Consider the following 22,347-nt stretch of genomic DNA (forward strand, 5'->3'; position numbering starts at 1 on the left):
GTGTATTTGCCACTATTATATTTGGGTTGGTAGGATAAAGCATGCGAGGACCTTATACAAATACAAATATCTTTGATTTGGCCAAATGAAAGATAGACCAGCACCATGTTTGATCATGCTTCAGAAGTTTCATGTGAGGCTTATTATGTTGTGCAGAATACAGTAACAGTTTGCTCAGCTGGCTCACCATTCCCATAAATAATTAGAATTCTGTAATATTCCTAGTGGAATGACTGAAGAAGCCAAGATCCCTTATGTCTGAACAATGTGGCTTCAGAGTTTCCTTATCTTGGTATTTTAGACTTTACTAGTCTCATGAATGATAAGTACCAGACATGTGGCACAGGGCATCTTCGGTATTTCCTAATATATAGGACGTTGTCCACTGGAAAGCCTTGTGTGCAGAAATGAGGCGAAAGAACAGACAGTTAAAACAATAACATCTACAGTTCCCGTTATCTGTAACATCTAAACAGTGTTATGAATGTGGTTAGCAATTTTGACTGGCCACTAATTGTTCAGGGCTTAGTGTAGCAGCAACACTGATTAGTAAGGGCTGAGGTTCACACACACACCCTGAGGGAGGTGAAACAGAGAAAAGCAAGGAGATCTCCTGAAGTTAGCTGTATCGATCTTTCTCTACTTCTTTTACTGTAAAATTGCATCCAATTTTCTGTTTATAAGAGTAAAAATAAACTACCTTCATAAATGCTGAAGGAAGTAATTCTAAAAACCCAAAGGCAACCAGAAAGACCCCAGGACTAACCAAGCAACCTTGAACTACAGACTGATCATTTGTGTGCTAATATGATTGAGAAATTATTGAAGCAGTGTAAAGGATTTTGAAACCAACTTGTCTACTTTCATGATTTTGAATTACAGGTATAGAACTTCTGTTCTTCTGACTATTGTTTTTCCTTCCACCATAATATTTGCTTTTTTTTGTGTGTGTCTCTGTACATGTGTGGGAATTTAAAAAGGGGTAACATTTAAATTATATAAATTATAAGAACCGGTTCTTCTATTGTTCTTGCTAAATTTGAGTGTTAAATAGTTATTTTTTATTGTTTGTGAACTAATCTATTGTGTTTTTCTTTCATATTGGGTAGCAGTAATTCAGAGGCAAATTGGGATTCATGACTGTTTCTTTGAATCTTCATATTTGTGTTAACTCCAGGCATAATGGGATTGTTTCCAGGGTACTAACTCATCGGTCAGCCAATTGTGTTTGGTCGTTCTTTGCTAGTTGTTATAGTCTGCCCAAACCTCTAAGCCACCTCTAATTTTTGCAGATTTGTGCAATATTTTTGTTTAACACTATCTTTAACTTACTTATTTCGCTATGGATGACACATCCTTCTTAAAGAACCTTGCTTCCTCACTGGGTTAAATTTTCACTGAGATTTATCAAATATCTCCTTAAAGGTCTGCCTCTGTAATTCTTCTGGCCTAACTTTTAATCTACTTTCTCTTAACCAACTCTGCCTTCATACTTCAATAGTTACGTTTTTCGGGGGTTATAATGCTAAAATAACCACACTTCTCCCTTTCAAACAACAGTTTTGGTTTTCATATTGTAAGGCTCGACCATGATGTTACTGGTTAATTCTGGCTTATTGCACATGACCTGAAATATGAAAGCCTGCTTTCTGGTTGACATTCTGCTCTAAGAAATTGTCATGAAGATACTCTATGAACTCATTTTCTTTTACCTACATTTTCCAATCCAATTCTTGCAATTTACATGTAGATTAAACTTTCCTATGATTGTTCAGTACTTTTCTTGCAAGCCCCATTTCTTTCTCCCTGTATGCTGCCTCCTACAGCATATTTCCTGTTCAGGGGACTTAGTTTTTTCACCTTCCAACCTTCATATTCTCTACAATTCATGCAATTTTCAGCAATTTCTTTACAATCTGTTCCTAGGAATCGTAGGCTGTGCGGTCCATGGAGGCTGTGCTGACATTAGTGACATATATGAAGCTTTACAAGCACTCTACTCTCCTACCAGTTTCCATTCCCCCTTGATTCCCTTAGAGCCTCAAAGTCTGTCAGTCAGCCTAAACGGTGCTCATCAACTAAGTGTCCATAGTGGTCTTGCTAAAGAATTCCAAGGATTTGCAACCATTTGAGGGAGGAAATTTTGGCATCATTTATTAATGACCAACCCATATCCTGAGATATTACCCTCGAATTAAAGACCTTTCAGCCAAGGGAAAACAGCTTCTCAGCTTCTGTCCTTCTCTGAACTTCAAACATTTCACAGGATCAAATTTTTCCACTTCAGAAAATCTAGAGAATGTAGATCCATTCTAGCTTACCTCTCCTCTTAGATAAACCCTCTCACCCTAAGTATCAATCTTGTGTACTTTTGTTTCACCCTGTCTAAGGACAACATATCTTTCCCTAGCTAAGAATACTCAAACTATGCAGAGAACTCTAGGTGTGGGTTCACCATTGCCCTGTGTAATTACAGCCTGCATTTTTTGCTGTCGAAGCAATAAAATCTGGTGTTCAACTTCCCTCCCTGTTTGCTTTATTTGCATGTAACTTTCTGTGCTTTGTAAATAAAGCCCACAAAATATTTCTGGATATGAACATTTACTGTGTTACATTTCTTAAATTTTTGTTTTACTTTACCTATTAAATGGAAAACTTCACTCTTTGCAAATTATACTAAATCAGCCATTTCTTGTCCCATTGCCAAACTGGTCATTATTCTTTTGCAACTTATTCACATTCTCCGTGTGGCCTACCTTCCAGCCTAATGTTGTGTCATCAGCAAACTTGATTTGCTATACCAAACTCCTTCAACTAATTAATTTATAAAGGTTGAAAATAGTTCATGTCCAAGCACTGGTCCTTTGGTATTTTATTTGCTGCCATCCCAAATTAATATTTCTCCTCCACTCTCGTTTCTGAGCCATTCGTGTTAGCTAATTCTCTATCCACTCTAATACGTTACCTGACACCTAGGAGCTATATACTTGGGTGACACCTTATTTTAAATCCAAATATGCTACTAAGATCCAGTAATCCTCTTTCTCTATCCTTTTACCTCGAGAAAAACTGTTAAACTCTCAGAGGCAATATTGAATGTATCAGTTACTTAAATTGCAGTTGCTTGATAAGCTCCTGAGGGGAAGAGATTGTCAAGTAAATTATCAGTTGATTTAAATTGAGATGAGCTTTGTGCAGTTGCAGTATCCTCAAACCTGCCGGTTGCATCAGACAGCCAGAACAATTTTCCAGAAAATTCCTAATCAGTCAATAATTGTTTTCTCAATGATAGTAGGAACTGCTGAACAAGGGTCCCGACCCGAAATGTCAAGCTTTCCTGCTCCTCTGATGCTGCTTGGCCTGCTGTGTTAATTGTTTTCTCATTATTTGGTTTGCAGCCTTTTCCAAGAGGAAATAGGTAATTTTTCTGTTACTTACCAAGAGGTAAAACCCAGGGGGTCAGGTGGAATACTGATTTTACACTACAGCCAAAACCAGCATGGCCCCCAAGCTTTTCACTTATCTAACTGGTGCATTGATTGAAAATGAACGCTATGTTTATAGAGGGTAGGAAAAGGTGTGCAGTACTGATTGATGTTCACTGTATTTTTTATTTGGATGTTTGAAGATTGTTCGATGAGAACTCTTAACATATTGGGAATTGTCATGGGTTTGTTAGTGATTCTATTGATGACTCTTAATCATAGCTAAGAATTGAAATCTCCCAGATTTCACTAAAAATGTTAACTCTGATTTCTCTCCACCGATGCTGCTGAGTATTTCTAGAAATTTCTGTTTTTGTTTCTGATTTCCAGCATCCGAAGTTTTTTCGTTTGGGGATTTATTTAAGTTGACTCCCCCATCTAAAAATCGTTATTATAATATAGCATAGGTATTGCTGTACTCAGTTTAGCCATGAAATAAAGTTTGAAATTTTGGCATTTCTTAGATTCTGGTTGTTTTGTTGAGTAAGGTGTTCAAATTTGTTTTTAAATGTTAATGTGTAAACCATTACAGTAAAAGGTTGCAGTATATATAATAGGCTCATACTTTCATCAAAGAACTACACCACACAACACTGTTGCTATGGAAACAAAAAAGGAGACTAGCTATAGCCATAGCAACGTCTTTATGGTGCTGTTGTTGCGTCTTTCGTTATGCATAGAATTTGAAGTGTCACTATCTATATCAGTGTTTTAACAAAATTATGATTAAAGTTAACTTATTTTTATTTGTTTAAAGGCAGTCCACTGATGATATTGTTGAGGATAACTTTACCTAAGTACAGATCCCACCCTTGTAAGAGAGTTGAGGCAATATGGAATTGAGCTAATCAGAAACTTGGCAGTCAAAATCTTGAGGAAGGTTATGGTATCAACCCACCAGTTAGATAAGTGAAAAGCACGGGGGCCATGATATTTTGGAAACTGGCCTAATTGGAAATAACCAAATGTGGATGTATAGTACAGGGGAGAGATGGGATGGAGATGATCTCTTCCACAATCATAAATGCTACTTCTAGTTGCAAGGTAAATGAAATTATTGAATAAATGCAGAACTGTTTGAGAGTGAGTTGGCTCAGCTAGATCATGTTTTGTGTTAGACAGGTAAAAACAACATGCAGAGACATATAATGTGGAAGTCAGTTCAGGTATTAAGTAAGATATCTTGAAGTTATTTTAAGTGCCACAATCTAGGTAATATAAAAAGGAGTGGATACAGACTAACATTTTACAACCATCAATGTGCATATAAGGCATAGCTTCTCAGAAAATAGCTCTCATATTAATTTGCTAGGATAATCTGGCACATCAACAAGAACTAACAGCAGTAACTTTGCATTTTCTGCCACTAGGTGTCTGCAGAATGTTTCTGTATAATGTACAGACTGAAATTATTTGCCATTCCAGTTCATGGAGAAACAAGATGAAGAGGAGCAAGTTCAACTGTGAACCTGGTGGCTAGGGGTCTAGTGCTGCAGTGTAATTTCCGAATCCCTGAGCTACGAGGCCTTCCTGTTTCAGAGTTGTGTAATAACATCTCTGAACAGATTGATTATGAAATATTCTAAACTCATGGTTGTAATACAGTGATAGTAACAGCATGGGATCAATTCCTGGTGGTGGTTAATGGTACTGGAGAGAAAAAGCATGTTCAACTGTGTGGAATAGCACTTCTAGACATGGCTGCTTGCAGTCATTGCTAATCTGAATTCCCCCAATCTCATACAATCTTAGAAGCGAAATTGACTCAGGCCTGGCTACTACTTGGATGGGAGACTGCCTATGAATACCAGACCCTAGGCTTTAGGGTTTTATGCGTAGGAGCCATGGGTTCTGTAAAAATATGTCTGAACAGATTGATTAGAAATATGTAATGAAACTCATGTGGAGATCTTGTGGTGCAATGATCATGTCCCACCTCTAGTCCAGGAGGCCGAGATAAAGTGCCACCCACTTCAGACATCTGTCATAATATATCAGAGTGTGTTGGTTTAAAAGATCTTAAACTTATGTCTTAACCCTTGGTGCAGTGATAGTGCCTCTGCCTCTGAGGCAGAAGGCCCAGGTTCAAGGCCACCTGCTCCAAAGGTGAGTAATTAAATCTTTGAACTGATTGAATAGGAAATTAAACTCATAGAATCTATGCTTCTGTACAGTGCAGAAAGAGACCGTTCAGCCCATCAAGTCTGCACTGACCTGCAGAGCATCCCACCCAAACCCAACCCCCACCCTACCCCTATACCCTGCATTTACCTTGGCTAATCCACCTAGCCTGCACACCCCTGTACATTACAGACAATTTAGCATACACATCTTTGGAGTGTGGGAGGAAACTGGAGCACCCAGGAGAAACTCATGCAGATGCTGAGAGCATGCAAACTCCACACAGACTCAAGCCTGGAATTGAACCTGGGTCCCTGGCAATGTGAAGCAGCAGTGCGAACCAGTGAGCCACATGCGTGCCATGGCTCAATAGATGATGAAACTGTAAAAAGGTGTTGTCTTTTTTGTGTGGTCTCCAAGACTCTTTAAGGATAGCTGATCAGCATGCAGAAGTAATGAAAAACTGGCAAAGTTCTACCCAGTTTTTAATCCATTTCAATTAAGATTCTGCCCTTAGCATGAGAGATTGATTTGCATATATAGTATGTATACACCCATTTTAGGTTTCTAATATGTTAATTGCCCATTCACATTCATCAGACCTCACTTTCTGATTAAAAACAGCAGGTAATATTTCATTTATTCTGTCCATGTTTTAATTATGTATCAATAATCACGGTTCTCATCACTAAAATAAGTGTAAACATGTAATTGCCCATGAAAACTAGCACATCTCCTGGATTATGTTATCATTTACTTAAACCAAAGCTTTAAATTTACAAAATGGTTTTGATTTGGGTTTACCATCAAAGATTGGTGAAAAATACATAAAATTGCCATGGAATTGTGCATTATTAAAAATTTTTGTAAATGCTTTTCTTTTTCAACTGCTTGAATCTCTGTGCAGCTCATGGTTTAACACCACTGTCTTCTCTCTTTCCACACCGTGCACCCGCAACCCCTCCACTGCTGTTGCAGAACTTCTGAAGGAGTGTATACCTCCAGAATTAGGCCACTAAGAATGTCTGTGCCATTATGCAGCCTAGCAATGGCCAGATACATGCAGGCGAGTCATGTATGTATATATATAAACACTGTTGAGCTAGCACAATTGATTGCTCTTTGCCAATCTTCAGACCTCACTGCTATAAGACCAGTAATCTAGATGTGTGCAAGTTTTCTTATAATGGATGTAGCCTTTCATAACAGAATTTTCTGTGGAGAATTCTTTATGTTGTTTTGTCTTCCCAGCCTTTGATAGGCAAGACTGTGCAAATCGTTAACCAGAGTACAGTTAAAAGATTTTGGGATATGTCCTGAAATATAAAATAGAATTTTACAACACTTTTTTTCTATTTTTGTCTGAACAAAATTGCACTGCATTACATTACAAGAAGCCTACATATGGTGTTGTTTAGATAGTTCAAATTACTTCTCTTTCAGTTCCTGCCAGCGTTGCTCTTGGTTAATATTTGGTTATCTTTCTTCTTTGTGTGGCGCAGTGTTTTACAAGGCATTGCAGTCTGCAGTCATCTTGGATGCCTTGGTCATAGTGCACGATCAAGTTGTTCCTGATAAGTAAAAGCTATTGTTAAGTGAACTATTTCTGCATCCTAAAGTTCTGCTGTGCCAGGATCATGACACCTCGTCACGTGTAATGAACTATAATTCTGTGCTATGAATTTGTCAAGGAATTTAGGAGCTAGAGCCTCACAGAGCAGCCGATCATGTTGAAAATAAGAAATTTTGTGGTGCTGAATGCCTCAACTGTTCACTGTACCTTTGGAGAAGTGTTGACATAAGATATCAAGAATTGGAACTTGTCACAACCAATAACAAACAAATTTTTAACAAGCCAAAGCAATAAAATAAAACAAAGAACTGAAGATGCTCTAAATCTGAAACATAAAAGGTCATTGGACAAGAATGGTCACTGGACTCAAAACATTAACTCTGTTTTCTCTCCACAGATGCCAGACCTGCTGAGTTTCTCCAGCACTCTGTTTTTATAACAAAGCTGTCTCTGCTTCCAAAGCAAATAATCAGAGTCCTGTAGTGACCTGTTTCATGAATTATGAGGAAATTTTAACTGCCAAGTACACAGGTTCGGTCTGGGTGGACAGTCAAAGTTATTGATGTTTACAGTAGAAGCACAAACCAGCTCCAATTCCATATATGATAGGATGTGCTTGAATGCTGATGAGAAACAGTTTCTCTGAGGCTTGGAATTTCCACTTGGATATCTGTGTGTTCCAGAGCAAACACGTCTGCAGTAAGTGTACTTTTTAACCCCACCTATTGGCATTACGAGACAAGTCTGATCCCAGACTGAAATTTGGCTTAATATATTGTATTTCTGTTTTTCTTTTGGTTTAAATGAGGTGGTCGCTCACTGGAACATGAACATGCAGTGTTGCAGGACTAGTTTTAACAATAAAACAAATGTTTACTATGCAAGATAAATTAAAATAAAATAGAATACATTAGATTATTTACACATAACACACTTGTAGAGATTTCAAGACATACAGTAAAAATATAATCCAATTAATCCAAAAAGCACCTTTCTACAGCACTCTTGCCAGAAGAAATTCGCTATCAACCTAATAAGTCTTAATTTAACTGTAGCTTCAATTCCCAGTCTTGAGAAACTAATAGTTTCTTCTTGGAGCCTTCAATGAACTGGGCTTTCTGTCAGCTTTAGATAACCCCTTCAGAGTTTTAACTAAACACTTCTGATCTGGAACTCTAACTAAACTTCATCATCTTTTTAAAAATTCTCAATGATCTTCCTGTTTTTGGGGCAACCATCATACACATCCACCTTCAGCTAAGAATGGAAACTGAAAATAAACTGTTTTTTAACCAAGTTATGGATGTTTCCCCGAATCACGTTATTACAAACAAAGTGTAAGGGCTCTGACCCAATCTTCTAAATTCCTTTTTTGTCACAGTAGAAATGCAAGAAAGGTTTTGGGAATAAACCAGGGAATTACGGACCAGTGAGCCACACATATCAGTGATTGAGAAGTTATTGCAGAAATTTCTGAAAGAGAGATTTAATCTCCACTTGGCAGGTAAGGTTTGATCAGGGAGAGTCAGCCTGGCTTCATTAGAGGGAGGCCATGCCTAATTGACTGCCTCCTTGAAAAATTCAGTCAGTGTGTAAATGAGGGTAGTGCAGCTCATTATGAGTGTGGTGGACAATGAGGAACCAGTGGATGTGGTGTATCAGGATTTCCAGAAGGCATTCAACAAGGTGTTACACTAAAGGCTGCTGCATAAGATGAAGGTGCATGGTGTTGTGAGTAATGTATTAGCACAGGTAGGAGATTGGTTAACTAGAAGAAAACAAACAGTGGGGATAAGTAGGTGTTTTTCTGGTTGGCAATCAGTGATTAGGGGTGTGCCTCAGGATCAGTGTTGGGACTACAATTGCTTACAATTTACAGTTGGGGACTAAGTGTAGCATGCTAAAATTTGTAGATGACACTAAAATGAGTGGTAGTGCAGAGTCTGCAGAGGACGCTGAAAATATGCAAGGTATATAGATAGGTTATGTGAGTGGGCAAGGGTACTGCAGATGTGGTGCAAGTTGATGAATGTGAGGTCATCTGTTTTAGTCGCAATAACAGCAAAACAGACTATTATTTAAATGGTGAAAAATTGCAGCATGCTGCTACGCAGAGGGTCTCTGGTATCCTTGTGCATGAATCACAAAAGGTTGGCTTATAGGTGCCACAGGTAATTAAGAAGGAAAATTGAATATTGTCCTTCATGGTTAGAGGGATAGAGTTTAAAAGTAGCGAGGTTGTACTGCAGCTATACAGGGTGCTGGTGAGGCCACACCTGGAGTGCTGTGTAAAATTTTGGTCTTCTTACTTGTCTCCGGCAGGTGAAACTAGAACTAGGGGGGCGTAGTCTCAGAATAAGGGGGAGCAGATTTAGGATTGCATTGAGGAGGAACTTCTTCTCCCAAAGGGTTGTGAATCTATCGAATTCCCTGCCCAGTGAAGCAGTTCAGGCCACCTTATTGAATGTTTTTAAGGCAAAGATAGATTTTTGAACACTAAGTGAGTTAAGGGTTATGGTGAGTAGGTGCGTAAATAGAGATGAGTCCAGGAAAAGATCAGCTATGAATATATTGAATGGCAGCGCAAACTTGAGGGCCAGATGGCCTACTCCTGCTCCTATTTCTTATATTCTTGAGTTCTTATGTCATTCTTTGGATTTTGGCAAAGCCTTTTGAGAAGGTCCCACATCAGAAACTAATAAGATCAAAGCACACAGGATCAAAGGTAACTTGGAAAGATGGATCCAAAATCAGCTTAGTAGTAGAAGACAGAGGGTGGGGGTAGAAGTCTATATGTGTAACTGAAGGCTGGGGTCCAGTGGCGTAGTGCAGGGATCAGTGTTGGATCCTTTATTGTTTATGATACATGTAAATCGTATAGTTGAGAATGAGGGGGCAGGGGTGGGGATAAATGATTAAGATTGCAGTTGATATTGAGGAGAAAGGTTACAGGAAGATATAGATGGTTGGATGGACAGGTCAGTGGCAGATGGAACTTAACCTTGAAAAGTCTGAGATGATGCACTGTGTAAGAAATAACAAGATGAGGGAGTACTCAATGAATGGACACTAGAAGTTCAGAGGAACAGAGGGTGGGGTGCATTTTACTGAAAGCATCTTGACAGGTTAATGGGGTAGGTAAGAAGACATACAGGACACTTTCCTTTATCAGCTGTGGCATAGATTCTAAGAGCAGGGAGGTTATGCTGTAGCTGTAGAAAATTTCCCATTGGACAGAATATAAAGAACAGCAGAGAACAATTTAAATATAATCCTGGGTGATTGTCCAGTGAAGTTTGATGGGTGGAACTGAGAAATAAGAAATGGATGATCACCTAGAATCCCTATAGTGTGGAAGCAAGCCATTGGGCTTATTAAGCCCACACCAATCATCTGAAGAGTATTCCAGCTGGACCCACCCCCTCCATCGTTTAATGGCTAATCCATCTGCCCTGCATGTTCCTGGACCATGGGAGGAAACTGGAGCACCCAGAGGAAGCCCACGCAGACATGGGAGAATGTGCAAACTTCACACAGACAGTCGCCTGAGGCTAGAATTGGACGTGGGTTCCTGGTGCTTTGAGGCTGCAGTGTTAGCCACTGAGCCACCGTGCCGCCTACCTTGTTGGGATTGTATTATAGGCCCCGCAGTAGTCAATGAGAAATTGCAAAGCAAATATATAAGGAAATCTCAGATATCTAAGAAAAATAAGGTTGTAATGGTAGAAGATATTAATGTTCCATGGATGGGGAGCGATTTGTTAAGTATGTACAAGAAAACTTTCTCATTCAATTTGTGGATGTACCTGCTAGAGAAGAAACAACACTTGACTTTCTGTTGGAAAGTAAGGCAAGGCAAGTGACTGGTCTCAGTAAGGGACCCCTTCACAGCAGTGATCATAATTCTATTAGTTTTTAAATAGTTTTGGAAACCGATAGAACTGATCAAAAAATTAAAGTTCTGCATTGGACTCAGGACAATTTTGACGGTACCAGACAGGAACTTTCAAAAATTGATTAGGTGAGGCTATTTTCAGGTAAAGGGATAGTTGGGAAGTGGGAGGCCTTTTAGCATGAGATAGAGAGTTCAGAGACAGTATGTTTCATGTTGGCATGAAGGCCAAGGCTGACAGGTTTAAGGATTGCTGGATGACAATAGAATTTGAGGCTCTGATCAAGAAAAAGGAGGCACATATTATGTATGGACAGATGGAATCGAATGAATATCTAGAAGAGTATAAGAACAGTAGGAGTACTCTTAGGAGGGAAATCAGGAGAGCAAGAAGGGGACATGAGATAGCTCTGGCAAATAGAGGTAAATCTAAAGAGATTCTGTGAAAACATCAATGGCAAAAGACTAACTAGGGAGAGAATAAGGCCCTGTAAAGATCGATGTGGCTGTCTATGTGTGGAGCAACAGGAGATGTTTGAGAAGAACTAAATGAATATCTTGTGTCAGTGTTTACTGTGGAGAAGGACACGGAAGAAAATCAACTTGGAGAAATAAATAACGATGTCTTGAAAAAAGTTCATCTTAAGTAAGAGGAGGTGCTGGAGGTCTTAAGACGCATAAAGGTAGATAAATCCCTGGGACCTAATCAGGTGTTTCACAGAACTTTGCAGGAAGCTGGCGATATGATTGCTGGGTCCCTTGCTGAGATATTTGTATCACAAATAGCCGTGGTGAAGTGCCGGAAGGCTGGACGTTGGCTAATGTGCTGCCATTATTTAGAAAGGCTGTGAGGAAAAGCCAGAGAACTATAGACTGGTGAGTCTTATGACAGTGGTGGGTAAGTTGTTGGAGGGGATTCTGAGGGACCGGAATTGCATGCATTTGGAAAGACTAGGACTGATTAGGGATAATCAACAAGGCTTTGTGCATGGTAAGTCATATCTCACTGGCTTGTGTGAGTTTTTTTTTTGAAGCGGTGGCAAAGAAGATTGATGAAGGCAGAGCGGTAGGCGTCTACCAGACTTCGGCAACGTGTTTGACAAGCTTCTGCATGCTCGAGTATTAGTAAGGTTAGATTGCATGGGTCCAGTGGGAGCTAGCCAACTGATATAAAATTGGCTTGGAGGTAGGAGACAGAGGATGGTGGTGCAAGCTTGTTTTTTGGGCTAGAAGGTATGCTACAAGGATCAGTGCTGGGTCCACTGCTTTTTGTCATTTAAGTAAATGATTTGGATGTGAATATAGGAGGCATGTTTGTGAGTTTGCAGCTGACACCAAAACAGGTAGTGTAGTGGACAGTGAAGAAGATTGTTTCAGATTTCAATGGGACCTTGACCAGATGGATCATAATTTGGGTGCATTAAAAGGATAGGTCTTAAGGGGATGCTCTGTTTTGAGTGGATTGGGTATGTGGGCATACACCCGAAACCTGGAAACATTAACTCATTTGGCCTAGGTATATGACATTTACAAAAAGGTATTTAAACGCAGTTCCCATTTCTTTTGTCTCCCTTTTGGTGCAGGGGGTTGGTAATTTTCTAGTAAGCAAACACTCAAAATACACATAGTTAGCAATATAAAAAATTTCCCTATCTTGAGCTAAATGTAACCATTCTTATGCATGGATACAAGTTTATTTACTTTGGACATCTTTAATTACGGGAGTGGCCAGCAGCATTTGGTTAGGTCCTTCCCAGTTGGCTGCTAGTGGTTCTTTATTGATTTTCTTTACATAGACCCACGTTCCTGGATGATATCATATCCTCCCTCTGGTGGATCAACCCAAGTGGCAGATACTGTTGGGAAGTAAGCTTGACAACATGAGTTAGGGCTTGACAATACTTCAACAGTGTGACTCTCATCAAGTGGCAATCAGCTTTCCATAAATCAGTTGTTCCTAGCAGTGACATAAGCCTTCCGGTGATGACTTCAAAAGAGCTTAGCCCTGTTGTCCGATTGGGAGTTGCCCAGATGCTACATAGTACAATTTTCACGGCTTGTGGCCAGCGCAGTCCCTCTTGGTGCTGCTTAGTGAGTCTTTGTTTATTCAACCTGTTGGTTCGTTCCACAAGCCCCGATGCCTGGGGGTGATGAGGGCTGTGGAGATCCCATTTAATGTTTATCAGCCTGCAAACTTCCTGGCAGACAGCACCTGTGAAGTATGCCCCATGGTCAGAGTCTGTCCTGGTCAGGACTCTTCACTGAGGAATGTAATCCTCACAGAAAACTTTGGCTGTGGCTCATCGGGCTGCAGAGGCTTGTACCCATCTGGAATTTGTCAACAATAACTAGTACTTCAGCATAGCCTTGACGTGGTGGGAGGGATATGTAGTTGACTTGTAGGTGTTAGAATGGTTCCGCAGGGGATCTTGTTTGGGGCACAGCTGTGATGGGTCTGGCGTTGTTATTCTGGCAGACCACGTAACAGTCTGCTACCACCAAGGCATGTTTTGTTTTTGAAACCCCGACCCCACCGGCTTTTCTGGAGTCATGTCATCATTCGTTGCGGACCAACTGTCCCCATGAATGGATTTGTTGTGCCAAAAGAGGCATTAATGCCTTTGGGGCAACGGTTTTGTCCATCTCTCTTTGTCTCCAGATACCCTTGTCACATAGTTTAATTTCCACTTCATTCCAAGTCCTTTTTTATCCCCTCTTGGGCGCATTGACTCTGCAGATACTTCATGCCATGTGTTAAAGTCTTGAGCATCTTTAATTTACACATTTCGGATCAAATGTTGTTCTTATCAAGCTTCAAGTTCAGTCACTAGTTGCTTGTTAACCTTATATGTGGGCTTAACAGTCCCCAGCTCTATTATCTGTATCAATCTTCTGGATACTTATTCGATATCTTTTCTTCACTGCCAATTTTATGAATGATTGTGTCATGGAGTGGTAACTACATCCAGTTTCAAGTATACCCGCAATGTCCATGGTCTCACATAATACAGCTCTAACAAATGATAGTGCTTATCAGGCCTTACCTTCATCCTATGCTTCCCCTGTATTTTTCTGAGGTATCTGTATATCATCATTTTGGGCCCTTTCATTCCAGCTCACTGTCACTGTTTTAAAGTCAGTTTCTCTGTGGATTATGTAGCAGTGTCTTAAACTATTTGTGCTCTTTCAAGCCACACTAATCTATTTGTCAAGTAGGTGTATATGCCTGAGATCCGTTCTTCAGCATAATCACTTTTTTAACCGTGCATTCCCTCATGTTTGTTACTTACGAGGTAACAATCACTTTTGCACACTTACATCACTATCCCAAGAGCATGTCACACATTCTTGACTCTCGTATGATCTTATCCAAGGATCTGAGATTTTACTTATCCATCAGTGTATAGTCCTGATCCCACAGGTAACAGCTCAATCACCAAGTTCAGTTCTCTTTAAAGGAAAGACAGGGACACAAACATCACCAAGAGAAAGCCATCAGTATAGTACTCTGAACTAAATAGCCTTTCACTAAGGTGCATGTTAAACTCTATTGCCATTACAGTTTATTATTCTGATTTATTTTTTTCTTGCCACTACTCCATCCCTAATTACTTAGGCTCATGCAATTTTGCAGTTTAACTATTACTGTGTATCTAATACCAGAGCTCTGAAGAAATTTGTAGTCTATGGAACATCATCTTATAATACTCTAAAACAAAAAGCAGACATTTCTGTTTGATTCAGGCAAAACATACTTTGTTTGTTGTTTCTCCAAGATGGCTCTTTTCTTTAAAATTAAAGTTATTTGTTAACTCAGTCTAGATATTTGATTCATCTCTCGGTAAATTTGTCTAAATTCAAACTTCCATTTACTCCCTCAAAATCACTAACAAGTTTTTATGCATTGAAGCCACTGAAACTGTGTGCATGCAATTTATCATTTTCCAGAATCTTTTAAAATTTTTGGATTACTATTCCTTTTAAACATTTTTGAATGTCAGGCTATATGAGTAAGTGTACCCAGACTTAGTGGTTTTCAGATTCCTGATACTTAATACATTTGATGTTTGAACAGTTGTTCTCTAACTCCTGAGATGCGTTGTTAATGAATGGCTTGATGGATTGAAGATGCCTCATCCATCACTGTATTGCGACATTGAAAGTCTGCAGACAGGTTCGGAGGTTCGTAGCCATCAGCGAAGGCCTTCAGTGTCTTTCAGCCTTTGAAAAATAAAACAATATCTATCCATTCCACTTCAAGCAGAATGGGTGAATTAGTAGTGATTTAAGAGATAAAAATTACTGGAGGTAATTATGTCAACCATCTCTATTCCTCATATACAGAAATAAGTATATTGTAATTAACAAAGGAAAAGCCCACTTTCACACTAAAATACATTTACAGTGAGTAAATTTTATCATCCAGAATTAAAGGTTCACTCATGTTAAAACAGTGTTTGGACATTCACTCTGGCCAGAAAATGGAATTCCAAACTTGATCATTTTTGAAATTAAAATTTACCCAAGGCTCTTTCCACTCCATCCAAACAACAAGGAGCCAATTCCAAGAGATGAAATTTTTACCAAACTTTACAACCCAAATTTTTAAATCAACATTTTGTTGCATATTTTTGCTTTACACAACCACTGATAGTTTCCTAAAAGGGCATTATATTAGCCGTACATATTCACACTGATACAGGCATACAACACTCTTTTAAATCAGAGATAGTAGAAACTGCTGATGCTGGACAATCTGAGATAACACGGTGTAGAGCTGGATGAACACAGCAGGCCAAGCAGCATTAGAGGAACACCTCAAACCCCACCCCCATCTCTGACCTACTAGCCTCATCCCGCATCCTTGACATGTCCGTCCTCCCTGGACCAACCTATCCCCTCCCTAACTCCCCAGCAACAGTCACCTTTACTGGCTCCAACCCCGTCTCCCTGACTTGTCTGTCTCTTCTCCACCTATCTTCTCCTTTATCCATCTTCTATCCGCTTCCCCCTCTCTCCCTATTTATTTCAGAATTCCATTCCCCATCCCCCTTTTTTTGAAGAAGGGTCAAGACCCGAAATGTCAGCTTTCTTGCTCATCTGATGCTGCTTGGCCTGCTGTGTTCATCCAACTCTGCACTCTTTTAAATCACTTTAGATTCCCAAAATGTAAACTAAATTCAAAACATTCCCAGATCTCAAGCTGTAGAGAATGAAAGCAGAAATATTGCATGAGACATCGTTTACCAACAACAGAGTTAACACTTAATTCAGCAAATTCATTCTCCCTCTCACACACGCACAGACACTCTTTTTTGTTCTCCTATAACCATTTTCTAACTTCCTTCCTATTTCGGTATGTAGCTTTAATCTTTGCTCGTAAAGAGAGTGAGATATACAGTAGTTTCACGTTCCACAACAATCGTGGAGATTACCTACGTAAATCCTGGATATGATACATAGCCACGAACCAAAGACTTTCTCTGTCAATTCTACATGAGCTTAAATTGTGAATCAAAATACTCATGCTATCAAATTATCCCCAGGTCTGTAAACCTCCCCTTTTGGCAGGGGTAGTTGTTTGGACCATTTATCCACCATTGTTGGCGGGGCAAGGTCCTGTCCATGCCAGTTGGCTCATTTATATTTGTGTTCAATACTGTTCCTCTTTTTCTCCTGGGATTGTGTTTTGAGTTGCCTGGTTAATGGGGTTAAACAGGACCCCTCGAATTCACTGGAGTAGTGGAGGACTCAGCTCTCTCTCCCTTTTGTATTTTGCTTTCTAATTAGCTTAGCGAGGGTAAAGAGTTGCCTTCTGTTGGGCTCTGGGATCCAGTCGTGAATGGTGGTAGACAATTAAACAACTCACTGGAGGAGGAGGCTGCACAAATATTCCCATCCTCAATGATGGAAGAGCCCAGCACATCAGTGCAAAAGATTAAGCTGAAGTATTCAAAGCAATCTTCAGCCAGAAGTGCCGAGTGGATGATCCATCTTTGCTTCCTCCAGTGGCCCCCAGCATTACAGTTACCAGTCTTCAGCCAATTCGATTTACTCCACTTTATATCAGGAAACAGTTGGAGACACTGGATACTGCAAAGGCTACCAGCCCTGACAACATTCTGGCAATAGTACTGAAGACTTGTGCTCCGGAACTTGCTACTCCCCTAGCCAAGCTATTCCAGTATGGTTACAATACTGGTATCTACCTGCCAATGTGGTAAATTGTCCAAGTATGCCCTGTACACACAAAGCAGGACAAATCCAACCTGGCCAATTACCGCCCCATCAGTCTCCTCTCAATCATCTGTAAAGTGATGGAAGGTGTCATCAACAGTGCTATCAAGCAACACCTGCTCAGAAATAACCTGCTCAGCGACGTCCAGTTTGGGTTCCGCCAGGGCCATCAGCTCCTGATCTCATTACAGCCTTGGTTCAAACATGGACAAAAGAGCTGAATTCCAGAGGTGAGGTGAGAGTGACAACCCTTAATATCAAGGCTGCATTCGACCGAGTGTGGCATCAAGAAGCCCTGGCAAAACTGGAATCAATGGGTATCGGGTGTAGGTGCTCCAGTGGTTGGATTCATACCTAACACAGAGGTCATGGTTGTGGGAGATCAGTCATCTCAGCTCCAGGACATCTGTGCAGTAGTTCCTCAGGGTAGTGTCCTTGGCCCAATCGTCTTCAGCTGCTTCATCAATGACCTCCATCATGAGGTCAAATGTCGTGATATTTGCCGATGACCGCACAACATTTAGCACATTTGTGACTCCTCAGATACTGAAGCAGTCCGTGTTCATTTGCTACAAGATCTGGACAATATCCAGGCTTGGGCTGACAAGTGGCAAGTGACATTTGCGCCACACACGTGCCAGGCTACGACCATGACAAATAAGAGATAATCTAATCACCGTCCCTTGACGTTCAATGGTGTTACCATCACTGAATCCCCCACTAACAACAACCTGGGGGTTACCATTGACCAGAAACTCAACTGGACTCACCACATTAACAGAGTAGCTATAAGAGCAGGACAGAAGCTGGGAATACTGTGTCATTTGGCTTTGTGATAATTTTAGGTCTCGGGTCCTGTGCTTAATTAGCCTTGGTCAGAGACTACCTGAGCTCCACTGTATTGCCCTGTTCGGAAACTATGATGTCAGCCCTGCCGTATCAACCTGGTCGGAGATGATACCTCAGCTCCACCGTATATAGAGGTCACATTTAAGGGAGCTCGGAATTCAGAATTACTTGAAGGGTGACACCGTCAAGTTTAGACAACTGACCTTTATGTGTATGGACAGGGGTCTCTAGTCTACGGAGGGGTCTGGGTTCCTTCAGCGATCCTGCCCGACCACATCAAATTGTTGGATCTCATATTTTCAATGAGAGTCCGAGTCTCTGTGCAGATTCAGGTGACCTTTTTTTAGCGATTTACAGCACAAAAGGCACAAACACATGCAGGCTTCAATGATAAGGAGGGGTGGGAGCCATTTTTATTATATGAAACTGGTTTGAATCTTTAAATGTTTTTTTTTAGTATATTACAGATTGATTACTAAGTTATAGGCATCCCTAGCAGCCATTTTGCGACTCAGTTACGGGTATCTTTAACCATAACGTAGTATTCAAGAGGGTGGGAGGATGAAAACAGGAATCAGTTCCAGGTAGCTTGATGTCTCTTGTGGGAAAATGGCAGAATTGATCATTAACGTTATAACTGCATATGTAGAAAATATATTATAATCAAGGAGGGTCAGCAGTGGCTTCTGAAGATAAATCATACTTAATCCATTTATTGGAGTTCTTTGAAAGAGTAACGTGATGTAGATGAAGGGAGTGTGTTAACATAATGTTTTCGGATTTTCAGAAGCGCTTGACAAGGTTATTGCAAAAAACAAAACGTCATGGTCCCAGCTAGCATGGATAGAAGATTGGATGGTAGGAAACACAGCTTTATGCTTAAACGGGTCTTTTCTGATTGACAGGATATGACAAGTGGAGTTCCACAATGTTGTGGTCTCAAATGTTTACAAGTCCTTTCAGTGACTTAGATGAGGGAGCAAAGGTATGGTAGCTAAATTTGTAGATGACAGAAAGATAAGTAGGAAAGTACAGGTAGTTCTGCTATAATGCATGTTTCATTAATGCGAATTGTCTGTAACGCGATTGAAGAACAGTGGACACTGTTTGATAACGCAAACTTTCTATGGTACTGTACAGCGATTTTTCCATAGCAATTTCCCTACAATGTGATTTTCTATAGCCCGAAATCACAAAAGAACACAACTATTATATTACAGGAGAACATTGAACATAAAATGATGTTCTGTTCAGTACATTGGTGAGATCACCTCTTGAGAACAAAGCTGGATGAGAGGGTGCAAGAGGATTTGAGTACAAGAGCAAGAATGCCTTACTGCAATTGTACAGAACCTTGCTGAGACCACAGCTGGAGTATTGTGTGCAGCTTTTGTTTCCTTATCTTAGGAAGGATATTCTGGCTTTGGAGAGACCATAATGAAGGTTCACCAGAATGATTCTTTGGATGGCAGGATCCTCTGATGTATGAAAAGAGATTAGATCAGTTTAGGACTATTTTTGCTGGAGTTTAGAAAAATGAGGGAAGATCTCGTAGAAACCTATCGAGTTCTAACACGACTAGATAGGGTAATCACAAAAAAAAGGTTTCTGATGGCTGGGCAGTCTAGAGCCAGGAGTCTCAGTCTTGTGGCTATGGGGTCAGCCATTTAGGACTGAGATGAGTTGAAATTTCTTCACCCAGAGAGTGGTGAGTCTGACTGCCAGAAAAATTGGTTGAGGCTCAAACATTGAATGTTATCAAGAAAGAGTACGATATAGTTCTTAAGGTTAAAGAGACCAAAGGGTATGGGGAGAAAGTGGAAACAGGTACTGAGTTAGATGATCAGCCATGGTCATTGAATGGTGAGTAGGCTCAAAGAGCTGCCAGATTTACTCCTACTCTTAACTTCTCTGTCTCTGTACCGTGTTCAGTTTCGGGCTCCTTATTTCTGGAAGGATAAGAATGCGTTGGAGGCAGTTAAGAGTTGGTTTATCAGATTAGTACCTGGAATGAGTGTGTTCCGTTATGAGGAAAGACTGAGCTTGTTTTCACAAGCTTAGAAGAGTGAGAGGTGACTTGATTCATGTATACAAGATCCTGAAAGGCCTTGACAAGGCAGATGTGAAAAGGATGTTTCTTGTGGGTGAATCAGAAGTGAGAGAGTTTTATTTTGATACTAGGTGTTGGCCCTTTAGGACAGAAGTGAGGAAAACTTTGAGGGATCTACAGCTTTGGAACTCTGTATCAAAAGGCTGTGGAGTTGGGGCTACTGAATATTTTTGAATCACAGGTAGACTGTTGTTGAGAAAAGGAATCAAATGAGAATGCGGTTTGAGAATGTAGAATTCATATCACAAACAGATCAGGCATGATCCTATTGAATGGCAAAGCAGGTTCAAAGGGTTAAATAATTTACTTCTTTTCCTAACTTATACTTGGCTGGAGAAATTGAAGTCAACGGGATGATAGGTTTCTTACAAACCAATATGGAGTTTCTAGCTTAAGGTTGCATAACTTTCAGAGCTACTGTATACTTATTATAGATGTTATTCTAAATGAAGACGCTGTTAATTGAATACTGAACAGTGTTGAATAACACAGTAGCATAATAAAGGTTTCCATTTATATGTTACAGAATATTTAAGTTATTGTGAATTAGGTGCAGTTAAAATCCACCTTGCAACCATTACCACATGTTAAGGTCCAAACTCCTTAAAAATGACCTGCATTTTAGAACGCTCTTTATGACATGAGAATATCTCATGTGTTTTGCAGCCAATTAAACATTCTGGAACCGTAGTTACTGTTGTATTGAAGGAATATAATGAAATGAGTTATCAAACCACTTAGGGAATCTAGGACTAGAGTTCCCCTGGAAACCAAAAAGTGGTTCTTGAGAAAATCTCAGATAAACTTCCCCCAAAAAAGATGCCTGTATGGCACACCACTATAGAAAGGTCCAATAGGGATAAACCTACATGAACCAACTAGCATTGATCTAACTATGACAGAGGCACACTTGTCCAGTTGATTTTATAAAGTTCTTATTAAATCTGGGGACTTGTGTCAGATTTGGTAGAGGTGTCCCACAGACTAGAAAAGCAATGGTAACTCAGAGAACCGGTATTGAAGATATTTCTGTCACCATCCCTGGGTTATACCGTGTGCAATTGGTAGTGTAGACCAACTGGAGTTGACAGCAGACTGATTAAAAGTCAAGAGGGAGTGGCTGTGGGAATTCTCAATGTTGACATGGTAACTGTGAAGTCTCAGGACATTGTGTGAGACAAGGGGAGGAAGCCTCCTTTTAAGTCTTGACTGATTAATCAGTATTGCGTGTTGAAGCCACTTGAATGAAGCACTAAAGATAGTAAGGGCACAAGAAGTACACTGGATGGACACATTAGTCCCCTTGTGGATATGGGTTTTTGTCTTTTGCTTCCAGGAGGCTTCTTTACCTGATGTGGAAATGTTTACGTTACCTCTTATAATTTAAGAACTGAACAAATCCAAAGAAGTTGAATAAAGCTAGCTAGTATATACAAACATTACATTCATAGGCATATAAGCATTACTATTAAGTTCTACAGAATAGCATGTTTTTGTATCATGTCATGCTTCAAATTTGTTACATCCTCCATTCATATGCTGTGGTACAGTGATAATATTCTGAACATGTCTGTTAAAGATATACTAACATATTGTATCTCATAAAAGTATATTGATCTGAGACATAACACAACATAACTCCTTTTCCCAAAGATAAAAAAGTTATCCCAAACAGATATACATTGTTAATTTGATAATTGCGCAAGTGGTAAAACAGAGCTTACAAGGTTAACAGTTCAGACTTCAATGTAATGCTTTGGAAGTTTGACAATTCATCCTAATCTGATTAACATAAATCCATCTGGAAAGATATTTGTTGTTACTTGTTGCACTTTTGACAATTTAGTTGTTTAGTTACAGCTTGCTGTCACTCATCTTCACTGCTTAGCCATCATTATTGGAATGTTCTTCATCAATCTCTTTGTGTTTGATTAGTAAATATTGGTCTGAGCTGGCTTTTGTTAATTCACAATATGGCAGTATAATCATAAATAATTTTGTACGATCTGGATTCATTGCATTTTCTGCCTAGTGTGCAGTCTTGGTAGTTCTTTACCTGTTTGCTCATTGTTTATCTCTT

At 39.8% G+C, this 22,347-nt stretch overlaps 1 protein-coding gene across 10 annotated transcripts in view; it reads left to right on the top strand.

Moving 5' to 3' along the window:
• prickle2b (prickle homolog 2b) overlaps window positions 1-22,347 on the top strand; it is a 301,893-nt gene that overhangs the window by 127,020 nt on the left and 152,526 nt on the right. The window contains exon 1 of one of the 10 annotated variants that reach the window (XM_059649934.1): window positions 18,995-19,015. The exons of the other annotated variants lie outside the window; for them this stretch is intronic. The gene's annotated coding sequence lies outside the window, so the exon portion shown is untranslated. Of the gene's footprint in view, window positions 1-18,994; window positions 19,016-22,347 lie in introns of those variants that run through there. 10 annotated transcript variants of the gene reach the window in all.

The sequence above is a fragment of the Stegostoma tigrinum genome, chromosome 11 (genome assembly GCF_030684315.1).
Source record: "Stegostoma tigrinum isolate sSteTig4 chromosome 11, sSteTig4.hap1, whole genome shotgun sequence".
Classification (NCBI taxonomy): domain Eukaryota; kingdom Metazoa; phylum Chordata; class Chondrichthyes; order Orectolobiformes; family Stegostomatidae; genus Stegostoma; species Stegostoma tigrinum.